Raw genomic sequence first — 14,504 nt, forward strand, 5'->3', positions numbered from 1 at the left:
TGCCCTGCAGTGGCTTAACAAAACTTGAGGGCCTTCCACTACAAAGGCAAAGTACATGGAGCCTCCATTCCCCGGCCCACCACCTACCCTTTTTGCTGAGGTGGGCCCCTGGAGCTCAGGCCCTTGTTACTCCACTGCTGCCCTGCTATTCATAGCCATGCTGTAACCTGTATACTTCCCTCATGCTGCTTTCACCAGTCTCACTTGTGCTCTTCCCATGCACATCCACCCAACTCCTCCAGTGCCCCCATCCATACTTCCTGTGCCTTTAATCTCCTTTTTTCAGCTTATCATCCTTGTGCTCTATCCTGCTTTTCATCTGTTTCACATGCGCCTCATGCTATTGGCAGCAGGTGTTGTCTTCCATACAGCTGCCCTCCTTAAACGTACAAATACTTTTTCATTAGCATTTCCTTGTAATTCCTCCTATTATATCACTTATGTCTGTGCCCCAACCTGCTGCCCAAGTATTTCCTTTCTGTGTACAATGCTGATGTCTTTCTCCTCTGTTCTTTTATCCTGTTACTCACAGTCTGCCTTTTCTGTGTTCCTGATGCTGCACTCCCAACACTGCATCCAATCCTCATAGTAATAACCTGCACTTTTTATACCCCCTGCCTCTAAAGTCTGCCCTTCATGAGTACCTCAGTCCTGCTATATGCACCCTGACCTCAGTATACAGCAACACTCACTGCTTCATATTTTCAAACAAAAGCACAGGTGCACCACTTTTCAATTCGCAGGGAAAACAAATATACAATGCATTCCCAAGCAGCAGTATTCTTCCAAAATTTTCTTTATTCCAATATCAAAGCAATTTCTAAAAACAAGGTCATAAGCATCACTTGTTGAAAGTGGCACAGCCGACGCGTTTCGTCCATGAAGCGGAATTCTTCAGGGCAAAGGTTGTTCTCATATCATATGAGGGTAACCAAGTTAACTGGAATGTGTAGCCAATTGCAAGGAATCAAAAAATAGTCAAGTATCAACTTCAGATTCTTAGACAATAGCGATCCATAGTGTGATCTGCAATATGATTAGATCTAAACCATGGTCATTGACAAAGCTTGTCGGCTTATAGGCAATTCCTTCCAGAATTATAAATTGTTTCTGTTCGATGGCACTCAATAATATGAATAGTTTCCCCATATATAAACAGCATCAAGGGCAGAACTATCGATCACACCGAGTATGCCTTATATTTTGTTAGGGCAATACGCCATCAGTTGTAAGCCTGCAGCCAATATCTTGCTGTCAGGCATGCCGTCAGGGGTTCGTCAAGGTGCCAGGCGTCGAGACCGGAGTGCAGAGACAGGAAGCTTTATCCATCGAATGTACTACCATGGTGCTATCGTACACCGGCCCTCTCACCTCATATTTTACCTTCTTTCTCTGCCCACCAAATCGTCATCACATAGTACAACCTATCAATTGGTGCCCAAATGTGGTAGTCAGTTGCAGTAATCAGTACTAACTCATTAAAACTCAGCACTGAAAAGGTGGAAGTTGTTGTTTTAGGGTCATCTGTTACATTCCTGGATTAACAAAATCAAAATCCACATTTGCCCTTTTAAAGACCAGGTATACAAAGGGTTTTAGAGTTTGGTAAGTCAGAAGGCTTGTGAACACTAATATCCATTTACAAATGCACTAAGCTCATTTAACGATTTGGAAATGTATTTTCATATCCAGAGCTGCCAAACCACATGGTGCCACCATGTGTAACATGATTTTAGCTTCCTTAACACGTTCACCCTGCGATGAGCCGAAATCACACTGTGGCAGGCAAGGTGAGCGGAAAAACACTGCAGAGAGGGATTTCCAGCTCGTCTTTTGAGGCTGAAAGCTGGCAATGTCCATTAAAGGGTGTTCATCAAGAAGGTTTATGCATCCCAACGTATGCGGGCTAGGAAGGCAAAGATGAGAAACCGCCGTCGCATTTACCGTAGAGGCCCCTGTATCATTTACAGCGGGGACTATGGCATTATCAAGGCTTTCAGAAAGATGCCAAACGTTAACAAGCTGAATCTTCTCAGACTAGCTCCTGGTGGGCATGTAGGGCTTTTTTGCATTTGGCCAGAGAGCGCCTTCCGCAAGCTGGATGAATTGTATGGCAAGTGGCGTAAACCTGAAATGCTTAAGTCCAGCTGTAACCTACCAATGCACAAGATGACTAATACAGGTCTTAGCAGGATCCTGAAAAGCCAAGAGATCCAAAAGGCTTTGCGTGAACCCAACAAAAAGTTGTCAAAGTACCCAAAGGAGCCAAAAAGCCCACGGATTCCAAGAAAGTCAAGGGTAAACCCTCCAAATGAGCCTGAGACAGTATTTCTAAACAATGGTTCAAACTGGTTGTAAAACAGGTCTAGCCATTATAAAGTGCTTAAAAAAAAGAAAAAAAGAAAACACCCCAGGACATTAACAACAGCATCAATAACATTTTGTTTTCGCTTTTTTTGGTGGAAGGAGGAGGAGGCAGGGACAGAGGGCCCTCTGGGGGAGTTCATGGAATAAAGCCCTGCCCCTTTCAAGGCCACGCCCCCTACCCATAAGGCAAATTTTGTTCTCAAGTTGGCAGGTCTGCAAATCGATACCTGGGTTTTGGAAACCATACCTAATTGTATTTGGGAGGGGCGTGTTTAAAGCGTTGCTTTCAAATACCAATTCCTTTTGGTATCTACTAATGTTTTGTGACTAAAATTTGGTTGTAAAACTTTAATATTTTACTTTTAAACTCACAGAAGCTGGTAATCTATTCTCAAAGGATGAATGTCGAAAGTTGACAAAAATGTTTTTTATGAGTGAGCCGAGGTCCCTGGGACCACTGCCTACTCCTAAAACAGGTTTGTATAACATCTCATTTTTTATTTAAAAACATTTCATTTGCTTTTAAGGAAAATGAGCTGCACTACAAAATATTGCTTGATTTAAAAGCAATCACAGACATGGTTGTCTGTTGACCCCAACAGGCCAACATCCCCGTGATTGAGGCATGGGATGCAACTGCAACCTAACTCATGAATATTAACAAGGTATTGCGACCCACCACCATTCTGTATTTTGTGAACCGACCTATTAATACATACGTCAGTTCACAAAATCAAAATCTATTCAGTAAAAGTCACTTTTACTGAATCGATTCTTTGTACATGAGACCCTAATTTCCTTGCGGTCAAACAGTGGAACGCTATACCTCTTCAATTGCACCTTTGGAAGTGCTTCAAGACCTGGCTTTTTTTCCCTAGTTGCTATTGTGTACTGTATCAGGTGTGCTGACTTCCACACTCAGTGTAAGGACACCCGCTAGTGTGATCTCGCCCCCCCCCCCCCCTCATGAATATTTGGCATTCATTATTTCATGCAATAAAATCCCCCAAAATCTAACTCAAACAGTGTATCTACGGATTTATGATAAATCCATACACATAAAAAAAAGGATGCCTGTCTACAGTGGTGTTTACTCCTTGTCTATTAAAGCCCAGACAGACAGCCTCCGAGAGCAAATGGCGTCCCCTGCGACCTGTCTCTCTTCCGTCAATGCGTCATTGCGTAATCGCGCCCCTCACAGTCAATCGACGCTTGGAGTGGCTAGTATGATACTGCAACAGGAAATGGAGTCGTTTCCACGCCGGGGGCAGCACAGCCTTAATTTTCTTTACATGTAACAATTGATTACTTATTAAAACTCCTGGCTTAAACTGGTAATTGAATGCCCAAACAATTACTTTCACCAAGGGCAGGAGCAGCCGATGGTGTTTATTGATTTCCTATAAGGCTCCACATGCCTGCAGTACACAGTGGCTTTTTAGTTGCGGCAATGCAAATTGTCACAGACGAGTCTAGGCAAGAGCAGCTTTAACTACAATTATGATTTAAAAAAAAAAAGCACAACTGCGTGAATGAAGTGGTCTGAGTTATAAATTGCTCATTTGGTAACTTAGACACTTTATATTGTAGTTTTAGGCACTTAATCAAGGTACACAGTGCAGGCACTTCTCTGTGGTTTACTGAGCCCTCTGCCGCCCTGGAGTGGAGGTTTATTCTGAAGGTTATTTCTCCTATCCAGCTGGGCTGACATTTGCAACGCCTAGCCCCATCAAATATGCCTGGAAACCCGCGTGTTGACCATTATGTTTTGGGACTAATAACTATTAAAGTAGCCTTACAGCATTCTGCTAGGTTCACACTAAACAAATACCAAATCCAAGGTTGGACTGGACTGTAGGGCAATCAGATAGTTCCCAGTGGGCTGGGCTGGCAGTGAAGTGTGTGGGCCAGTTTTTTACTGTTTGTGGTCAGGTTTATGAACAGGTGGGCTGGTTTTTACTTTTGAATTACTTGATATTGCCATATACAATGCCTGCTGCAAACCCAAATGCATGCAGTCTCCCATAACTATCAAAGTATCCATATAGCGTGTCTTAGGCTTAAAACTGTCCTGCTTTGCAAATATGGGCCTCTTTTTAGCTGCCTTTTTCACCAATGGGGACCACTTTTATTTTGGTGCCTGTGCCTATTTTTTGTCCCAGTCCGACCATCATCACATACTCATGCACATAATTTCACAACATACCATCAGCGCCCGGTACACAATGATTTTTCAGTACACAGGTCCATTACACGCCTGCACCCATGGGCACCAATGGCAGGTGGCGTTTCACAGAATCAGCATTTGCAGGTGTAACTTGCGACTTTGAAATAACTTCAGGTGTGCCACGTTTTCTTTAGGTTTAGGGGGGCAAGAACATGGGTGTTCCTAAGGGACATTGCCTCTCCCTATATACATACATTTATAGGGAGAGTCAATGCAGTGACCATTGGAAAGGGAACTTCCACCAAAATCGTTATTAGTTGTTCCTGAAAAATCTGCAGCTTCATGTCTTTTCACATGTTACAACAGTAGAAACTTAGCACAGTACATATTTGGGAATAAGTGCCTTGAATTTAGGGACTACAATATAGAAATTGATGAACGTATACCCATCCTCACAAAAATTGCTCATTCAATCGGAAAAAGCGATGGTTTACTAATGCAGTGTATACCATTATCCCTATCTTTAGAATGAATCCTGTATTGTCACCACTATCCACAATTAACTCCAAAAGAGTATTGTTAGACCTGGCACTTTGGCGTGAGTTTCCCTTCCACTGTTTGCTGATGTGCCTCAGATGTTTTGCTGGTGTTCGATGCTCAGGGCACTGCGCAGTGGGTTTACTGTGTGTGATCATGAATGCTTAACTTACTATCGCCCTGAGGATTAGCCTTGTCTGCTCGTGCCACACTACCTAGAGGGTGAGCAGGGGTTATTCGAAGGAGTAGTTCCCTTGCCCTGACGTGGAGCTGAGGGTCCTTGCTTGTCACAAGTGCATACCTGTGCCAACCAGAGACCTCCGGTTCCAACAAGTATGGCACCTAGTTACCTTCGTGCACATATATTCGGCATCAAAATATAGAACTGGGCACGTTAACCCTGGTGTTAGCACATATATGGAGAACTTGACAGATGAGGTCCTAGTATGAAGATTTTTTTTTATTTGCTATCAGTCATTAAGTGGCATTGCTCTAAATTAATAAAGTAATTTGTTCGATCCTTGGACATACCGTCCAAGGATCGAACAAATTACTTTATTAATTTAGAGCAATGCCACTTAATGACTGATAGCAAATAAAAAAAAATCTCTGACAACTGTGCCATGTGGATGTAGGTACATCTATCTATCTATCTATCTATCTATCTATCTATCTATCTATCTATCTATCTATCTATCTATCTATCTATCTATCTATCTATCTATCTATCTATCTATCTATCTATCTTTCTATCTATCTAAGATAGATCTTCAGCTTAACATATTTACAGTTTAACATTCACATTTTATACATTCAGGGCGTATGTTTACAGTTCACATGTGAACATTAATGAAAGAAAGAAAAGTGACCACAAATGATTACAAGAGATTGAAGAGCTACAGTCAGGGAAATTATGCCATGTATGTAAATGATGATGCTATAGTTTTTTAAAAGATTTTTAAGGACATTGTGGGCTAATGTGTGAAGCAAGTGTTTTCCAGATTTTAGGATGTGTCCAGAGAAGGAACATTTGAAGGCAAATATTTCCGAATCTAGATGTACCGAGGAGTAATAAAGGTTTGCTTCTGAGTTTACTGTTTCTTTCTGCTATGTCGTATTTTTTAAGAGACGCAGACTGCTCTATTTAGCTGTGTGGCTTTGTATACGAGGCATGCTATTTTGTAGAGAGACCGTGCCTCAAGACCGAGCCACATGAGAAAGGTATGTACAGGGGAGATCCTTTACCATTGTGTCCTGTTCATGATCATTCTAGCTGCTGAGTGTAAAACTGCCTTCGGGGATGTAAGGTGAGACCTCAGTAAGGAAAGCAGTGCTGTGTTCATTGTCTGGAATCACTAGTGCTTTGACAGCAGTTTGGAGGTCTCCAGCTTGGAGAAATGGCTCGTTTGACACAGCAGTTTCAGTTGGTATCTGGGAGTTACTATGTGGCTTGAGGTTAGGAGATTTGTCAAGAGTGAGGCAAAGTGATTTTATGGTGATCTTAATTTCAGAGAGGATATTGAGGTAATTGTGTGTCTCCCTTCATTCTTGTGATGTATTAGTACTTGTGAAATAAGAGAACTTCCGTGTCTTTTAATTTAGGAACTCTTGAAATATGCATACTTTAATAGATAAAACAATCGGCAACCATGGCTATTACACAAATTAAATGGTTTACTTGAAAAATCTCATGTGATCTATTTACTATTTTGCCCACCAGTTCCAATGTGCAACTGTGCTGTATGGAATTTGGAATGTTGCCAGTAAGGCTCATGGGACTGGTTGAGCTGGGAGTGCCACCCCTTTTACTCATTCTGTCCTAGTTCTTCCATTCTGTGTATGCACCAGTGAGTTTGGGAATTGAAGACATGCCCCAGTAATCAGTAGAAGTTGAGGGATAGTCATCAAGCTGATCATACACTGCTGCAGCAAATGAGTGATTGGCAGGTCACAAGTACAAATCCTGGCAATGACATCTAACACTTCCATCCTCTCAAAGGTTGGTCAATTAAGTAAGATGAGTGGTTTACGTTAATATCTTTTATTTCCAGCACTTAGAATTGGTAGAATTGTAGTTAGAAGCACTACATAAAAATATTATTTTTAAAAGAAGAGCCCTGTTCACCTGTGAGAGGAATAAACATCTTCTTCCAATGCTTTCTGTAATAAGCCCTCTGTGGAATTCTGTTTCAGTGGTTCTCGAAAAGGAAACTGGGGCTGTAACATTTCAACCAGTAATAAATAACAGGAGTCTTTATTTTCTAAATCATGTCCAGTGTAAAATTATGAACACTTTGGTCTGTATTGCAGAAAGTGTCCTGAGGGCACAACAGGTGTGCGTGCCCGCTTTGTGTGCCTTCAGGCCACTTTAATATTACAGAAGGGTGGGGATGCAGACACTTGTAGGAACCGTACTATAATACTAATAGTGCTGGTGCAGGCGTAGCACCAGCACTATCTTGAGAAGGCATTTCCTCATTTGCATGGGGTTGTGGACTCATGCAAATGAGGGAACCTCTTTGCCTCTGTGCCTGCATCGTTTTATGGACCTGAACGCAGAGATAAAGAAGACATCAAAAAGGTGGAAGGCTGTAAGTCTGCCCCCTCAGGGAAGCCCTCTAGAGGGGGCAAAAGGGGTCACATGGAGGCCCCAGACAGCCCGCTGCAAGCGAGTGCAGTCACTCACTGTCCGCTCTCTAAAGTGCAGACACGCACCATCTGCACAGTGAAACATGGAGAGGCTGATTAAAACAACTGCTCCGTATTTCACTGAATGTGCTACCCACAGGGCACCTATGAGTTTTTGGCTACCCTAAGGGCAGTGCATTCATTGGAATGTGGCACACTGTTCATGTTTGCGCTCGCCTCATTTGTTTAAATGTGCGCCGTGGTGCAAACATGAACAGTGTGCCAGATTCCTAATATGGACACCTGTCAAAAAAACTATTTTCCACTTTGTCTTCTATGAATCCTCTAATATATGTCCCCCTTTTTTCATTACATTTAAAGAGCTTGAACCCTCTTAAAGTTCACTTTTAGAAAATGCAGTGGTGAGGTGCGAAAGGCACTTACTATACACCCATTACAAAAAGAACACTTGATGAAAAAGATTGCTTGCAATCATGGGGCCAGATGTGTTATATGCACAGGTCACATCACAGACACAGTGTTTACAAAGCATCTGCAAGGTAGCAACTCAGTTCTGTGTGCTGTGCTGGATGTAGCAATGAGGCACAGGACACAGAGCCTTGACACAAAGATTCGCAGAAATCCTGCCTCATGGAAATTCATGGCACAGGATTACTTCTTCAACCCTCTCCATCAGCAGCGAATACAAGCTGGAGGCATGGAAGGGACAACAGACCTCCGCCAAGGGACAATGAACTATATTTACATGGGGGTATTACCAGCAGAAAGTCACTGTTTTTGTGACGATCTGGTGGCAATATGCCCTTCTCCATATTTACAAAGCGTCATTAATCCACCTTTTGTGGCTCAACAGGGCCTTGTAAATAAAGCCCCTTTACACGCATCACTTAGCGTGAAAGGGCTGTGCAATCACCGATTGCTTTTGGCGCTGCCCTGAATTTACAAGGAGGTGTAAACCTGAGACAGCGCCAGAAGCGAATGCCAAGAGCCGGTGTTAGAATGGCGAGACGAGGAGAAATACCTTTATATCTCCTTGTATTTGCTTTTTCTATGTGTGCTACAGATGCAGCACACATAGTAAGAGCAAATGGCATTAATGATTGTTTACGTGCAGGAAAGTGTCCCTTCCTGCACATAAACAATCATTAAATATTGATTATTTGCTACTTCTATGTGTGCTGCATTCTGCATAGAAGTAACAAATCCCCATTATTGAACACCTTCCTGCACATAAATAATAATTACCTGCAACGCAGACACCCTTGTACTATGGTGCCAGGGTGCCTGCGTTGGTGTAATGGAGCTAAATTGAGTGCCAGCACTAGGGAAAACTCAGGAGTGCGCCGTGATCTTGTGAATACGGCAAATCCCTGCGTTGTGAAATTGTCAAAGCACTGGCTCTGACATTTTCTTGTAAATATACCCCAAAGTTTATAATAATCCAGTTTTCAGCAAAATGTATGTGAAATGGTTTAATGTGAGAAAAATGATAAGCTTTGTACAATGTACTAAAAAGATCTCTCTATAGCAGCTGTATACAGAAGAAATCATCAAAAAGTCAATTTGCATATTTTTCTTGTAAAAGAAAAAACAACAAAAAACGTTGCACACTGTATTAACCAACAATTTAAAGAAATCTACAGAACGCTGTGCAATTTCTCCCACCATTACTATATAGGGGAAACAGCTGCATGTATCTAGTTCAACCTATTTCTTGAGGTGGTGCATATCTTGAGGGAGAGGGGCCGTGGTGTTAATTGCTGGCCCTCTTAAGAGCACCCACAGCCTTAAAAAGGTTGTTTTCAGACTCCTGTCCTCTGGCTTGTTACACTGAAGAAGGCTGGCATTTTCAATGCATGACCTTCGACTGACTCCTGTCAAACAACCTGTCATTTATCACACTTTCCACACTGTTTCACTGAAGCTGTCAATGTCAAGTTCACCTTGAAGGAAAGTTCATTTGAAGTGCAGATTGATTCTCTACAGAGAAGTTAGAGAGTCTGGACAACTCATAGAAAATAATAGTCATTTCATTTCAAATGACTAGTACATTTTTGTGTTCTAATATTCTGCATGCCACAGAATACAGGTGGGCTCAATTAATGTGCAACAAGTGTAAGGAAGCAATGTGAGCTGGACTGCATAGCTCATATCAATGCCTGAGCAAATCTTGAGCTACAATTTAGACCAGTAGTCCAGGGCAATAACTTTTCCGTCAATTTGAAAGTAACATTTCAGTTCTCGCAGTGGTTGTTGCAAAGGTCAGTGCACAGTGACGCAATATTGTGTGGCACAGTCGCATTCTATGTTATCCAGCCCCAGGTGTCAGATGGTCTTCCCACTTCACCTCAACCCTGGCTGTCTTTCATAAATCAGAGGGTTTTTGAAGTTACACATTTTTCCTGCTGGATGAGTTGGCATGGCACGCGCCACATGTTTGACCTTGATTGTAGAGATGCATTCTAGATTTATTACTGAACACTGCAGCTGGTTGGATTTTAAATGTGTGCTTGGAATAAATCCATTTCCACCACCTCACCCACTAATGAAATACTGATTCATCTCAAAACACCCCACTCCAATTTATCAACATGAGCCGTTTATTATTCATCCTCCCAAAATTAGGACATTCTGTTGTTAAATATGTTCATGCTCCTTTTTTTGCATTCTAATTAGGTGTAGACAAAATTGCATTTATTTTCTGCTCATTCTCGTAATTAGGTGTTTCATGTGAAAATTGTAGGTGACACACACAACTGCATACAAAAAGGCACCTTCAATGCCAGCTCATTGTATTGTTCGCAGATTCTAAAGTCAGGCGAATAAAGTTGCTGGCTTGAACATGCTGTCAGGACTGTTCGGGAATGTGTCTGGGATACAGTCAGGGATTTGGGCAAGTACTAGTGGCTGGGTAGAAAAAGTAAATAGAAAGAGGAGTACAGAGCTGCCCAAGATCACACAGGGAGTCGGAGAAGAAAAGGGATCCAAAGGTGAAGCCTGCACAAGGGAACAAGATGGTTAAGACTCAGAAAGGTCAGGTACTCAAGAGGCAATTTAGCATTCAGAATCACTAACACCCAGGACGGATGTGCAAGACATATATATACATAACATCAATAAAGGGAATGTGGGGTAAAGCACTCAGAAACTCCACACAGTAAGACTGAAGTTGAGTAAGTTCCTCACCCACAATTGCTGTTATAGATACTGACTGTAAATACCCACTTATAGGATATATATGGAAGGCAAGGTCTGTGTAGCTGATACCTATGGTGATGTTATAAATGTAACTCAAAAACAATACTCACAGTGAACAAGAAACACCACCTAGGTTGTCAGCTGTGCCCACGGATCTTGGCAATCAAACAAAAACACACAAGGTGGTACCAGCAAGGGTATAGAACAAAAAACACAGCCACAATAGATAAGGAGCTAGTAAGGAGGAGTGCTCAATAGGAAAGAAGAGAAAAAGGGCACACTTGGCAAAAGATAAGAAACAAAACCAACAAGGACACTGGCAGCTAAGACTACAGGAACAGGAAGACAGCAAGGTAGAAACTGGAACAAAATGTTAAGGAAAGAAACACAGGGACTGGGACAAGATAAATACAGAAGGTGAGAGACTACAAGCATGCACTAAACAGTACTGGTTCAGGAATCAAGGAATTAGATGTACCTCAAGGAATCCAGGTACAGGAAAATAAAGGGAAAGTATAGGGCACACTTGGCAGAAAGCAGGTAACAGGCATACAAGGAAACTAGAAGCAAGACAGCAGGATTAGGAAGACAGCAAACTAGAAACTGGAACAAAGCTATTGGGAAGACAAGTAGGGACTAGAAAAAAGGAAATACATGAGAGAGGTGTCAAGAATGCACTATACAGTACTGGTTCAGGAATTAAGGAATCAAGGAATAGTTAAGTCTCGAGAGTCAAGGTAGCACTGAGGGCAGCGCTAGCTCAGTAACAAGGAATAGCTGCGTCCCAGGAATCAAGATGTCTAGGTAGCACTAAAAGGCCGTTCTAATTCAGGAAGAAGGAAAGCTATAGCAAAGAAATCAAGGAATCAATGTAACACTGCAGGCAGTGTTAGTTCAGGAACAAGCGTAGCTCTAGCTCAGGAACCAAGGAATACCTATAGCTCAGGAATGATGGAAACATTGATAGCAAAAGCTCAGGAAACAAGGATGGATCTCGCCGGAACACAACTACAATGACCAACCCTAGACTGGAAGGAGCTGGTGCTGAAAAGAGCTCACAGTAATCACGTGCATCAGGTGTGAGCAGGTTAGTAGCTGCCAGCTACAGGTATGCTGAATTCCTCTACCCATCCTTGGCCTGCAGGAGTGGAGAGGGAGCAGTGAGCAGAGGTTCGTAGGTAATGGAGTTTCAAGCATGAGCATGCTGGCTTCCACAAAACCTGGCATGAATAGGGAGGGAATGGGTGGCAATTTCCAAATAGCGTACAAAGTCCTGGAAGTTATGCACGAAGGGGAAGGTCTGGGACATTATTAGAACACTGGAGAGTCCCGCAATTTAGCCCCTGGTGGTGAGTACAATAGCGTAGGGAGCAAATTGTGACACATGCAGCGATATCACACATTCAGTTCATAGTTCCTGCAAGACATTTTCTGCTTGAACTAAGTCTCCAACACGCAGAAATTCTCTGGTCAGAGTACACAGAAGACAGACATAACCCATGTGAAATAAATATACTCTAATAATAAGGATTTGAGCGAAATTCTGCTGGCATAATAGTTTTGCAGTGACTGGTCTGTATTACAAGTAAAATTCTATATGGCAAGAGAGATGCTTCTATACTCAAAGCAATGGACTGGAGACATGTGAAGGACCATGTTTGATGAGGACAGGGCCAGAGAAGGCATTGCAGAAGCATAACAGAAGACATGCAAGTTGTTTAGCTCTCTAATCTGACATAATAAGCATTCTTTGAGAAATGCCCCTGTGCTGCATACCTGTATCCAGTCATAATTCCATTAAAAAAACACAGCAATATACAGATGTGGTAGGCAAAGAAACTTTTTGGCGAGTGATATGGTGGGGTGTGAGTGATGCCAGATATTTGGGGTTATATGAATGGGGTGTGAAAATGTGGCCTAGTCACTCCAGCTGGAACCTTGGGATCCATGCTTTTATCCTGTTGTCTATGCTGGGACTACTTCGTGCGACTATGGGCAAATCGATTCATCTTCCTGTGCCTAAATGTGTGTAAAATACATTTGTGTAATTCCCACTTCATGCACACTCTCTGCGATCGTCTCTCAAATCCTCATGTAATGTACAACGCTCCTTTGCTTCATAGCTAGGTTTGCGGTATATAAATACCAATGCATACATATAATTTGTTCCATCATCCATTTGTTCTAGTTTTACCACATTTCATTTTAAAACCTCACGCAATACTATCAGCAAGTAATTTTAAAACCAGCTGGAGTGCTTATACATTTCTCTAGATTTAACTATAAGGAATTATTATTACTTGTCTGCAGTGCCCATAACCTATTATTTTTAAACCAATATGGCTATGTGCAAATAATATTGTGTTTTCATTATTTGAGACCTTTTTGCTGCAGCTGACAGTGCAGTTCTCATCTGCATCATTGCTGAAAAAAATACCCAAGGCTTGTTGGAGATCCATGGTGCAGTTTTGCATATATTAATATAGCTTCTTGGCACATACTGGGAAGATCTTTTGTTGAAAGAAACCCAAAAATGTCCCAGCTCCCAAATTTTGGCAGCAAAGCTGTTTGTGATTCAGTTCTTGTTACTTCCTGGCACCGCGATCAAATAATGCCCCTCCCCCACTTAATTTATAAGGTGCTACCACTTTTGTAAACTCTCTGATTGCCCCCTAAGGCAGCACAACTGTCTTCCTTATTAAGCCATTTTGCCATACTACAGAGCACAGCCTTATGATTACTCGTTGAAATGAATATATAATGTGCAGGTTAACTTTAGTGATCATCATGTGTTCCTTTGTGCTTTTTGATATAACCTATTTCTGTTTTATTTTTTACATATTGTGCAATTGAATAGGCAATAAAGTAAAATTGCGAGTTAAGGAATATATTTAGAGAGAGTATGTTTCCTCTGTAGCGACAAGAAACAAAATCGGAAAAAGAGTACATGGTAGGTTTCATTAATTTCGTGAACTCATACTTATAAATTCATGGCTTAATCTCACTTAAAATCCATTTTTACCAGAGCACCAGTTACATTATATAAGATCACATTCATTTTTTTAGGCACAGGGAGATTAAGTGATTTGCTCAGAATCACAGGATGTCGAGCCGACGTCGGGACATGATCCTGGTTCACTAGTTCCAAAATTGGCATCGCAAGCCAAAATGGCACATCATTTTAAGACCCATTTTACACTTAATTTCAATACACATAGTAGTCAATTTTCATAGCAGTTGTCTTATAAGATGCCTGTATCCAGCTTCTTAGTTGATGGAGTTAAATTCTGGAGCTTGCATCTACAACAAAAATAGCACCGCAGTCGACATTGGCTCTTGGTAACATTTCAGAATAGCACCATGATTACCCACATCTGGGATCTGTGTACACATTGATTTTTGATTCTTGCAAAGTCAATAAAATACTTGAGGATTCATAAGCAATTATGGTTATTTTAATTGTCTTGTACAATGTTTTTTTACATATGTGTTTTCGCTCTTAATTTGTAAATAGGACGTTGGCTTTGCGGCTCTGTTTTCACTTCTTTTGGCATATTCCATTATTGTTCTTGCCATCAGTAATTTA

General features: G+C 41.6%; 1 protein-coding gene across 1 annotated transcript in view; it reads left to right on the forward strand.

Annotated features, from left to right (window-relative positions):
• TENM1 (teneurin transmembrane protein 1) overlaps positions 1–14,504 on the forward strand; it is a 1,327,579-nt gene that overhangs the window by 844,610 nt on the left and 468,465 nt on the right. The window lies entirely within an intron of this gene.

Source organism: Lissotriton vulgaris, chromosome 4_1 (genome assembly GCF_964263255.1).
Source record: "Lissotriton vulgaris chromosome 4_1, aLisVul1.2, whole genome shotgun sequence".
Classification (NCBI taxonomy): domain Eukaryota; kingdom Metazoa; phylum Chordata; class Amphibia; order Caudata; family Salamandridae; genus Lissotriton; species Lissotriton vulgaris.